Consider the following 12,397-nt stretch of genomic DNA (forward strand, 5'->3'; position numbering starts at 1 on the left):
AGGCCCTTCCTCTCATTTAGGGGCAGTTTACAGATAGAAAACTGTAAGTTCCCTTCCTTTAATATCATTTCAAATATCACAAGCAACACACTGTCTGACCTAAAATGACAATAAAATTGATGTCCGACAGAGATGTCTAGACAAAAAATTTAGAATTATGGGGAAAGAACAGCTGACTCTCTATTGGTTTCTTCCCCAACCCAGGGAGATGCATAAATAGGACAACGTGCATCCCAATAACATATTACCTCATCTTGGATTTAAGCTCATCAAGACCCAGACTTACTTCCGCTCACCTCTACACCTTAATTCAGCAATATTTAATGTTATTCAAAAAGCCTGGCAGCTTTTCCTATCTGGAGATCAGAGGGTCATCAAGCACCAGTTACACCTATGGGTCACCTCAGGTAAAACCAACCAGATTATTGTCCATCTCTGTAAAATCCATCATGTTCAGACTGGTCTAGGGAACATTTTGCACTGTAAAATATGGACATCCTTCTTCATAGATGTACGTGTATATGTTCTTGAATCCTCTGCATATCCCCAACTTGCCTCTGGGCCTTTTCTTCTCCCTGTGAAATGCTGGTCTTTTTTGCTGCCTGCCTCTATGGACCTATATGAGACTGGTAACTATAATTTCCCCAAAATAGCTATCTCCCCACTCCTTCCTGATTTCCTTTCAGCTAGCCTTGTGTGCGTTTTCAGTGTGTTTGTGTTTTAAATAAAAACCCATTCTGGTGAACCTGTCCTGGTTTATTTCAAGAGTTCTCTTGAGGGAACAATTCTCATATAAATAAGTGGAGAATCCCAGTTACCCCCTTCTCATTTTTGTCTCCTTTTAGCTAGAAGAAGAAGAAGAAGAGTTGGTACTTATATGCCACTTTTCTCTACCCATGGATGGAAAACAAAAAACTAGAGGCTATTTGAGAATCATTGTGATTGGCAACAGGACCCTGGACAGCTACATTTAATTCTATATAACACCATAGATGCTAAAAGTAAACGTTAAAGTTTTTCTCCCTTATGAGAAGGGGCTTGCAGGAGAGCAATATTGCATCTCCATCTCTTTACTAGAGTTGCTTAAAAGCATCTAAAAACTAGTTATTGAAACAAAAGCATGTTTGCAAAAACATGTGACATATAACTGGGCATCTCCTGATAAAATGAAATGTCCCAAGGTAAGGATGCTCCTCCCATCTCTCTGGGTCTCCCACATTATTGCCAATTCTGTGTGTACCAAACAATGAGAAGCAAACATTTTTCAGGTCAACACATTGCCCACTCAGCTCCCCAGAACTCAATCAGGATTTGTCTACACAAGAAGAGTTTGCTAAACATATCTTGTGGCTGTCCTGTTTGGCATTTCACCAGGTCTGGGGTAGAATCTCTTGACTGCAATGAGGCTGAAGCAGTTGCAGCCATGATATAGGAAACAACAGAAGCAGAGTCATGCTGGGAAGCTGTTTGGTGGTGTTTGTGCTTCAGTCCACACCAGAGATTCCTTGTTTACTGGCCCAGTAGGGTTGGCTATTTATGTTCTTATTTCTGAGTTGGTGGAGAGAGCATATTGCTGTTGTTCCTGCACTCTTTATTATTGGGGGCTGATGCTGATGGGGGTACTGTTTTGTTTCCCCTCCAATTTCCTGTAATGTGGAAGTTTGGTCCAGGCAAGACTTCTACCAAAGGCCATAAAAGAGTTTCTTTGGGAGCAATTACTCCCTCTCATAGCAAATGAATTAAAGGAAAAAACCATTCATCCTATGGAGAGAGCTACAGAAGTCCCCTGGGAGATCTTGGCTAGTTATTTTCCCCTAGGTCTTCTCTTTTACAGTGGAGAAAGGCAGAATTGTGTTCACAGCCCAGATCTCCCTGGAGAAACAGTGGGCTGCAAGAAAATGTAATATATCAAATTATCCATTATATTCTATGATTAATAATTAAAGGAAATAACAGGAAAGAAAGGCTAAGACAAAATATGGATTTCCAAATTTAGAACAACAAATTGGATCCAACAGGCAATATTTTAGGAAGGGATTTAGAAAGATGCAGTTAAATTATAACAGAACAAGCAGGAAACTACAAGAACTCACAAGGAAGGGGAAATCATATTCTCTTTTTTCTGCCACTGATTCTCTATTTTCAATAGTGCACTTTTTCTGTGTCAATCCAAAGGCCTGAGAGCCAGTCTAAAGTGGCATAGTGCTAACAACATGCAGGACATGTTTTCATCCTCAAGATGGCAAGTTCAGGGTTGAATTGGGGCTGAAAGTTTGCAATATTGTTTTAGTCCTAAGTAATTTCCAAAGATCCCACCAAACATCTAGTGCCATTTTGGATTGCTCATTTGTAGTGTTTGACCCCTTGTGATGTCTGTGAACACAGAGACCACTTAGGTCTTTTAAATCACCACTTTTAAAATAGTATGATTTATCCACAATCCAGGCTCTTACGCTGGGTCTACAAAAATCTCTACCTTAACACTTGATGCCCCTCTCCCCTTACATATTCCTGGTTCAACACAATGAGGCTGCCCATCACTGACAGTAATGATAAGGTAACAAGGTTAGAGCTCTGCTGGAAAAGCCCTGCAGCTCGGCCTCTTGTTACTGTGTCTCAAAATCTGGACAGCTTCACAGTATTTCATAGTGTCGCAGGGTGGACCAGGGCTTTTTATTTTATTTTGCAGGAAATTGGGGTTCTGTGGAATACAATCCTACCTTCCAGTAATTTTTTAAAAAAATGCCCCCCCCCCCACAGTGGAACCTTCCTGCTGCCACTGGGTTTCCCAGGGGGACACATTTCGGCAGGACACTGGGTACCACTGGGTGTCCCCCTGAAATGTGTACCCCTTGGGATGATCCAGCACTGAAATGTGTCCCACATGGGGAGACAGCATGCAGTTCTGCAGCAATGCACTGGCGGCAGCCCAGAGTGGTACAGAATTGGCCCTACGGTAGAATCCAGGGGTGAAAATATGTCTGAAGGTTTTATACTATTGTTAGGGTGTAGTGAAATAGTAGCTTAAAATCTTGTTCCTGAAACTTTGGTTCAGGCTTCGGCCCTGCAAAATCTTTAGTGGGCCTCCTGTGAAAGTCTTTGCTCTCATAGTGTAGGAATGTAGTGCCAATTAGATGCACCTGTGTCCTTGAGAAGCTTCACTCTATTCGCACTCCCTGATAAGACAATCAGTGCCAGTTGTCTCCAATTAACTTGTTAAGAGAAATGGGCCTTGGGTGAGATGGGTCAACATTACATCACCTTGATTTAGGATTGGCTCCCCTGACTTGACATTTGTAACCCCATTGGTCAAGTAGTAAATTGTTGCTTTGGAGATGATTGGTTTGTGTGCCAAGACCCCCACGTGGGAATCAGCCATAAAGGTTTCGTATTGTAACCTCCTGGTGTGCGCAAAATTAATTAGCAATTCTGATTTGGAAGGAACTTTGTCCGTGCCTCTGAGAACCTGCAACTTAGAAATTCTGTCTTATCATCATGCCATTCTTGTGAGTATCATGTATTAGCTAGTTATACTTTATAACGTTTTTGTTTTCTCACTGCCTGTGTATAATTATATGTGTGCACCTTAAATAAATATCAACTTATTTTTTAGAACTGTGTCCTTTTATTCTGAAACAAGCTAAGACGTAACCTAGCCTGCCTTACTTGTGCCATACTACCAAATAAGCCTTTTGACTGTGGGACTTGTCCCTGGACAGGGTCAAGTTCCCAGGTAATTCCCTAATAGGCTCCAAGGCTGCCTCTGGGTCTTGGGTGCCTAGGGACCCGTTCAGAGGTGGTGGCAGACTACCAGCCAAGGAGGATAGACTATCTGCCTTCTTGGGTTTTGTAACTGTTTTGTCTTCTTGTGTGCCACCCTGCTCTCTAAAGTCTGTGGACTTGGCTTTGGTGACTGGGGTGTGACCACATAGGGTGTGAAGCATAAAGTCTTGTAAGCAGTTGTTGTCCAAAGGATTCCTTCTTTATCCGGATCCTTGAAGTGTGTTGTTATTCAGGTCCTCTCGGCCATCTACTCTCAATGAAATCAGGAAGGGTTGTTTGTGTTACAGTTTGTAGTCATTCAAATGGCAATATCCTACAGACTGTGGCATGTAAGTAGAAAGCCAAAAGCAGAGGCATGACTCAGAGACTGAGAAACCTGAAAATAATGAAAATATGCTGCTTATGCTACTTTTAGCTAGCACTGCAAGACGTCCTGCCCATTCAACTGAGAAACTCCAAACTTAATAGGAAAAGATGTGAAATAATACCCTAAGCCTACAATTAAATGGCTTTAGCAATTTTAGTCAGAGTAAGAAGACAGTCCTCTAAACTGGCTATCTGGAACTCACAGATGTTCCCAAGGCTTATCCCATTTTTCAAACCTCTCTATTGGCTACAAATACAGAAAAGAGACATGCTCAAAAATTCAGGCATTTCTGACTGCTATTCTGTTATTCTGACTGCTATTTCTGTCTGGCTGCTATTATACTCTTTTTATTCTATTTTTCCTTCAAGGAGTTCAGGTAGTGTACACTGCTCTCGTTTACCAACACATCAACTCTAGGTAGATTTAAACTGAAAGCAGCTGGTCTATAGTTATCCTTGGAGCTTCAGGGCGGAATATGGATTTGAATCAGGGTCTCCCCAGTTCTAGCCCAACTGTACAGCACTGCCTCTCTCATGTTTTGTTTTTCAGAGTTGAAACAATAGGAGACTACCAAATTCTAATTTTATTTATTTCTACTATTGAGATGGCATCCACCGAACCACCAAGTACCTGAGGAGCAGAGCAACAATATAAAAAAATTAAACTAGTAAATAAAATAACTTAAACTCCACTCAGCAAGTCTGGCTCTGACCTGGATAGCTCAGGCAATCTCATCAGATCTCAATAATATCAGAGTCCAGTAGCACCTTTAAGTGTACTTGAAAGCTTTTGAGTGTACTCGAAAGCTCACGCCCTGAATAAATCTTAGTTGGTCTTAAAGGCGCTACTGGACTCTGATTTTATTGTGCTGCTTCAGACCAACATGGCTACCCATTTGCATCTATCATCAGATCTCAGGAGCTGAGCAGAGACAGACTTGTTTATTATTTGGATGGGAGACCCCCAGGGATATACAAGGCCACTACGCAGAGGCAAGTAATGGCAAGCTACCTCTCTTAGTCCCTTCCCTTGAAACCCCTATGGGGTTGCACTGTGTAAGCACTATGACTTGACAACTCTCTCACCACCAGGAGAGAACTTTAAAGGGACTACAGAAGACAGTTTGAAGAATAGCTACACTCAGGTATTTGGCACTGTTTTAAAATTTAAAGGGACTGTAGAAAACAACTCCCCAGGCAGCTGAGTAGTAAGGAGCTGTTTTTCAGGGTTTTTACAAGCCCCATTTAAAGGGACTGCTGTCACTTTCAATGAGGTTTGGGAGTCACAAACCATGAACCAGTTCAGTTCACAAAGAAACTTCTTGGTACAGTTCAGTTTGTGGTTTGGTTTATGGTTCATTTTCCAGTTCGTGCCCATGCCTATAAAGCACCCTTCTTCAAAAGCCCTTTGTCTCCATCCTGAGATGAGAAAGGGTTTAAAAATGAATCCCTATCTATTGCTGGCAGGATTTTGATATGCATCTCTGTTTTACAGTCAGTATCTAGAAAGTATCACTGTATGGTAAATATGTATATATCATTTAACAGAATATTTCATCTGAAGCCATGAAAAAAACAAGTTAATTGAGGCCAAAAATGGGTCTCTTTTTGATATATAGAGTAATTAATGATTCTTTCAGTGATAGCTCTTCTAAAGTTATTTTAGGTGCAAGCCCTTGAACTAAAAAACTCCAGTCTTTCAGCAGAGGATCCTTAAAAGATGTTGAAGAATCTTCATTTATCTTAATGAACCTGGGGTATTTTCTTATATAATGCCTTTTTCTGTTTATCTTTTTGAACAGGACATTTTAAGTACTGTAATTAAATACTATTGGTAGGTTTTGTACACAGCCACTACTAAGTACATGTTGAAGGATATTGCTAATGCCCTTGTAAAGGACATGATTTTTGTGCAACATGAGCTTTCTGTTGCTTGACTCATGCTGGTCCAGCAGCCAAGGCTACACTGAAATTGTATCAACAAACTGTTTGGGAAGGGCTAGCACAGTATATTTTCAGTGTAATATTATGCTCTGAAATCCAGAGACTTCTGCTGAAGCCACGCTGCATAGGATCGCACTGCCAGTCTCCCCACCTCCCACCATGGAAATAATGTATGCATATGATTAAGGCTGATTTTATATGGCTATGCAATAGGCAGCACATATTGAATTGGGATCCTGAACTTTCTCTTTCAGGTTCTGTGTGACAATTTTGTGACACATACCATATAAATGAGAGCCTCTTGTGGCGCAGAGTGGTAAGGCAGCCGTCTGAAAGCTTTGCCCATAAGGCTGGGAGTTCAATCCCAGCAGCCGGCTCAAGGTTGACTCAGCCTTCCATCCTTCCGAGGTCGGTAAAATGAGTACCCAGCTTGCTGGGGGGTAAATGGTAATGACTGGGGAAGGCACTGGCAAACCACCCCGTATTGAGTCTGCCATGAAAACGCTAGAGGGCATCACCCCAAGGGTCAGACATGACTCGGTGCTTGCACAGGGGATACCTTTACCTTTACCTTTACCTTACCATATAAATAAATGTGTTAATATGTATAATGTAACGGTGAGAAAACAGTGCAGTGGAAAAACAATTGTCATAATTTTTGCACCTCAAAAATATAGGTGAGGGCCCTCAGATTTGTATAAGACATCCCACCACTTTTGCGGTTTACTTAGGTAAAGATTAATGAAATAAATTCTGAATGGGTATTAATAGTAGAAAAACTTGGGCACAAGAGAAGAGCAATAGAATTGGAAATTACCTCGTAGACAGCATATGTTATATGAACAAAAGTTTTCCTCCAGCACACAATTATTTGGCTATATATTTTATTTTTATCTGAATACACAAGTCCCTGAGTAGAACGGCCAATAAACACCAATGTAGTGAGTGGCTACGGGGACTTTCTCCAATTCCAATAAAATACTGTGTATGTTCAGAAGATGAAGGAAAAGTTTTATACCTCAGAAAAACACAGGTCACAATAGAGTAGCAGCATATTTTTTGTGCCTTTTTATTATCACCCTACTGTGACTTTCAGGCATTTTTCTTATGGATTTGTTCCTAATATTTTTGTTTTACTGCAGAAAAAATAAAGTGAGATTGAGAGAGAGAAGCAAAATCTCTCGGAACAGAAATCTTGGCTGCAATTTCTTGATATCTACATAATTCTCATTAGTAACAGGACTCTTCACTTAGAAGAAGAGAGTTATTAGATCCAGGTCACTGAGAAAAATCTAGTCAAAGTTAAGCTCTTAATAATCAATTATTTGAAAATGAGAGTTACACATCAATTTTCTCCCTTTTGTATTAACAGAACTTTCAAGTGCTTAGCTGTCTGTATTGTGCCCGCATATTTTCCCTGGCTTTGTGTTCTTATTCTGTAATCAACAGATGGCTCCTTGTTTAAAGAACGGTTTAGGTGATCTGGAATGTCTTGTCAATTACCCCTGCATTGCAATGCTATGTACCTCTGGTGGAGTTTCATATACTAAGAGATGGTGATGAACTTATCAGTGTGTTAAGAACTTTGCTCCCATATTTTTAAAGCTTTTACAAACTTTTAGAAAGAAAAAAGAAAAGAAAAAGAGGTACAATATGTCATTGGCTCTGCTAAGGCCAATGGGAGTCTTGCCATTTTGAAATCAGAACTTGAGATACTGGTATAGCGGGATTCTTTTTCTTTAAAAAAAGTAAGGACTCAAGAGGCATCAATGTTTCCCCCCCCCCCCCCCTATTTTCTCACTCTTTGGATCTTAAGAAGGTATAAGAATAAAGCAAAGCACAGTGACTCGTTTTGTACTTGTACATGCATCAGAGGAGCTCAACAGGAAGCAGACGCTCTAGCTCAGCTATTATCTTCTGCCTGGTTTTAAAATTGTGTATTACATTACTTATCCCCAAACCGCCATCTCTAGAAAACAAAGTGAGATCCAGCAGAGACAGAATGGCAACATGCATCTACGGTAATTCATTTATTTAGCAACACATGAGAATGAGGGAAGCGCCTGGGGGCACTATTGCCAAATGCCATCCTTTATTGCCTTTATGCCTCACACATTCCCTGAACAGAAAGCACATATGTCAGAGGGAGTAAAATTCCAGCAAATACATACTGAAATTTGAAGGAGTCGACAGCAGAGGGTCTGGGGGGCCTTTTCTGTACTGCTATTATCATTCTCATACATTTTACTCCCATCTGCCTCCTTTCTGTTGCCACTTTTTGATAACTGATGGAATGAGATAGACAGGTAATTAAATATTACTTTGAATCTGCAAAAATATCCTTTGTGGCTTACACATTGAATTTGAAAGGCTATTTATAATAAATACATCTGTGTTTAAAAAAACTTTAAATAATATCAAGATGGGTTAATTAGTAGAAAATATTGGGTCCAGTAGTGCATTAAAAACTAACAGGATCTGAAGTGAGCAGTGATTTATGGAAGCTCACAGCCTGCCACAAATTTTGTTTGTCTTCAACTCTTTTCTAACATTAAATAATATGCATTTTCAAAGCTATAAGCATGTGCATCTGTTTTTGTGCTTCTGCATACATCTCAAGACAGTTGCAGTTTGTCAGTATGCAGTTTAGTTATCACTTTCATTTCATATAGATTAATATTAAATTATTTCCTCTCCCCCTAATTCTGGGTAGAATTTTTGCTTCCGTTACAGTCAGAGTTTGTTATTAAGATTCCTTCTCCAGTATTTAAATGGGAGTCCCATTAATTTCATCCCTAACCTCTTTTAAAAGCACTCCGGGGAAAAATAAAACAAATCTGATTTGAGCTGATATGTAAATATTTATATAAAATATATAAAGAAATTCAGGGATTTTGAAATCATATCAGACTAACAAGTTATTGTTGTTTTTTTCTGGCTGAGTCCAGGTTAGCTGTAGAAACTTTGAACTGATCCTGACAAGCTGGTAGTGCTACTGGTGCATAGAAGGTCCAACCTGGAACATAAAGGAACACCCATTTTGAGTGGGGTTGCATTCAACATACATTTTTGCATGTGTATCTTAGCTAGGTTTTAATTGTGGAGTTGTTTGTACTAATTGATTTCATTATGTTATGTTTTTAATTTCTTAGCTGCCTTGGTAACCCTGATGAGGGCAGAAAACCGAGGCATAAATAGATTATCTACCTTTGTGTATTTATATTATTATAATGATATAAATTGATTTATAGCTGGGTTTTGGTATACCCTTGTCCAACATATTGATTTTGGTTTATGGTTCTTTGTTTAGTGTATTGTGATAGGAGGTGCTCTACCTGATAAGAAGGTTTTAATATGTGTTATTATCTGCTGGTTCAGAAAATGTGAGGATCAATCTGATGTATGACTGATAGCTAAATGGCCAAGTTAGAGTTCTTTTGCCCAGCCCCAATGAATCAGAGTGGGAGAAAAAAACTTTTAAAAATATTTTTGCTGCAGAAGAAATATAGACACAGTTCCCAAATCTGTGCCCAGAACAATAGGATTATATCATGTTAAATACCCTTCCCTTGGAGGTGGGAGATGAACCAATAGCCTGGGATCTCTACCTCCCCACTGTACCTCCTGGGAACACCCTACAGCCCTTAGCCTTCCAGGAACTGCTGACAGGTCCAAAAAGCTGTTTGCATTCCCCCCTCCCCCCCAAAAAAAACTTTCAATTGTTTACATAAACTTAGTGACACACTCTTCTTCCATCTCTCTAGCCTTGAGAAGGACTATCTCAGCTATACAATAAATTGGTCTTGTGAGAGAACTTATCACAAACTACATTCCAGAGAGGAACAGGCCATTTTCTCAGCCTGGTTAGAACCAAGACAGGATGTAGAATTATAGCCAATCCCCAATAACTATATGATCAATCACAAGGTTGCAGTCATTTTCTTTATCACCAAGCCTTCGTGACCACAAATGCACAGTTCAATACATCTGCCACTTATTCCTTAGCCTTGATTTTAAAATCTCAAGCTTTTGAAATTCCTATGTATTCAAATATGCATCCTAAATCCTATCATCACATGAGATACATATCACTAGTTATGTATGAATAAAAATGTTAAGTGTAACTGCAGATGAATGGTAGTGAACTTCAATTAGACTGCAGACTGGAGCCAAATCTGGTATATGACCAAAAAGGTAAGATAATTCTCACAATTTATCCTCCCATTGCCCTCTGTGCCTTATCCCATGTTCCCCCAAGTATTTCCCAACAAGCAGGAACAACTTTTTGGAGGTACAATATGCTCATAGTATAAAATGGAAGTCCATGAACAAAGATCAATTCAGGCACATAGATATTCTATGAGAATAATTCCAAACCGTGTGTATGCAAAGAGTAGAATCTAATAAAGTGTTTCTAATCTGTAGCATGTGACTGTGTTTCTATATTTGGTATATGAGACCACTTTGAAATACTTTGTAGAGAAGAAGAATATAAATATTTGAATCCATTTTTAAAAATTGCCCTTCCACTCAGGAATTGAAAAAGGTCATTCGCCGTCTTCTACATTTCATTTTGGCCTTACATTTATTTTACTGGTCCTTCCAATATTCTTTTCACTGTTATTACGCCCGCTTTCCCCCGCTTTTAGTGGAGATAGCTCTGTTATCACCTGAACAATTTTACGATATACAAACAACAACTTCAGTATGTTGCTTCTCACCTGCCTCATATCGAAGTACCCCAGGCATTCCAAACAAATATTAATGAACTGATACTTCAGTGAGATGAAAAAGCCAAATAAGGCCATGAGCACTGCAGTATAAGCAACAGCTATGTGAGCTGTAAAAAGCTTGGTAGGCAGGAGTCACATACATTTAAACTAAAAGCCTGGAAGGTGTAAAGAGAGTAGAATGTCTGAAAGATAAACACAGGAAGATGAGAAAAATGATGCCAAAGATTAGAAATGCACTCTTGTCCCACCAAAAGGAGCACCTCGGGGTCTCAGTTGTGTGACCAGAATGGAACGCATTTTCCCTTTCTTTTAATAGAAAGTGTGGCCATCCTGGAGTTATGATTGCACTGGCATCAATGAAGTTAATGACCATCATTAGAAAGCTTCTTTATAGTTTGTTATGTATTTCAATTAAGGGAAGTGACCATTAAAAATGCAGCTGTGAGTGCTATCCACATACACAGTGTCCCAGGTTGCCTTGCCAATTTCTGCCATTAGAGGCTTTACTATCAAGACCAGTCCATTGCTTGTCTTACTTTGCTTTGTCCAAATCAGCCATTAATTACTTATGAAATGTTTTTGAATCTTCAGGTGCTGCTCAAACTGTGGCAAAATACTGGGCGAGGGGGTATTACATCTACAACAATGGCTTTAGACCTAGAAGAAACAAACTCAGAAGATATGCACAACATTCATTTTTCCACTGACTTGTACACTTTAGTTCAGTCTAGATAAAAGTGACTCATTTATTGATGTCTGGAATTGTTGGCCAGAATTTTTAAGAAATGTGGGAGAGGCTGATTCACTGCACTTTATTGTTATGTTATAGAACTGATATTTCCCCAGTTGTACTCCAGCCAATAGAGATCAATTCTCTTAGAGAAAATGGCTGCTTTGGAGAGTGAACTCCATAGCATTATCACTCAGGTCCCTGCCTGCCCCAAATCCTGTCCACTCCTGACTCCTCCTCCAGAGTCTACCTAGAGCTGCCAAATTGATTTCCAATCCAATTGCAACTGGATAGTGTTACTGGATAAATAACTCTCCTGTTGAAACCCAAACAACTGTAATGTGCAGTGTTATGCCAACTTGTCCACATCCTTAATTTTTATCTCCCTTATCAACATGAGGCATAGCAAGCCATGTCACTTGGTGCAGAGTCATGTAAAAGTGTCAGAACCACTTTGGCTCTGTCAAATTGGTGTGTTTCCAATGTGTATCTTTCCACCACCACCCTTACTCTGCATATAGTTGCCACTATTAGTCTTTGAAGAGTAACTGACTGATGTGTTAATTGCCTTCCTGTGGAGAACTGTTTTTATGTTGTAAATTTTGTTGGGATTCATTAATGCATTGGACTGTAAGACCTTTGAAATCTCCAGTTTTCTCCTGGAGATTCCCAAGTCTGGACAGTGTCACAAACCATTTGGAATGTCTGTCCTTTTCCATCAGCATGCCTATGCTATTTGGTTCATTGCTTTTAGATGTGCAGATAAACTCTATAAAATGTATTGTTCCTTTCTTTAGTTTCCCTGTTTGCATCTCCTTCCCCCTGCAAAAATAATTAAAAA

The 12,397-nt window shown here is 39.6% G+C and overlaps 1 long non-coding RNA gene across 1 annotated transcript; it reads left to right on the forward strand.

Moving 5' to 3' along the window:
• The first annotated feature begins 5,100 nt into the window (after positions 1-5,100).
• LOC143818999 (uncharacterized) lies at positions 5,101-12,187 on the forward strand. Its single transcript, XR_013224727.1, has 3 exons — positions 5,101-5,294; positions 5,816-5,906; positions 11,418-12,187. It is a non-coding gene; the product is annotated as an uncharacterized LOC143818999 (long non-coding RNA).
• The last annotated feature ends 210 nt before the right edge of the window (positions 12,188-12,397 follow it).

The sequence above is a fragment of the Paroedura picta genome, chromosome 10 (genome assembly GCF_049243985.1).
Source record: "Paroedura picta isolate Pp20150507F chromosome 10, Ppicta_v3.0, whole genome shotgun sequence".
In the NCBI taxonomy this organism is placed as follows: Eukaryota; Metazoa; Chordata; class Lepidosauria; order Squamata; family Gekkonidae; genus Paroedura; species Paroedura picta.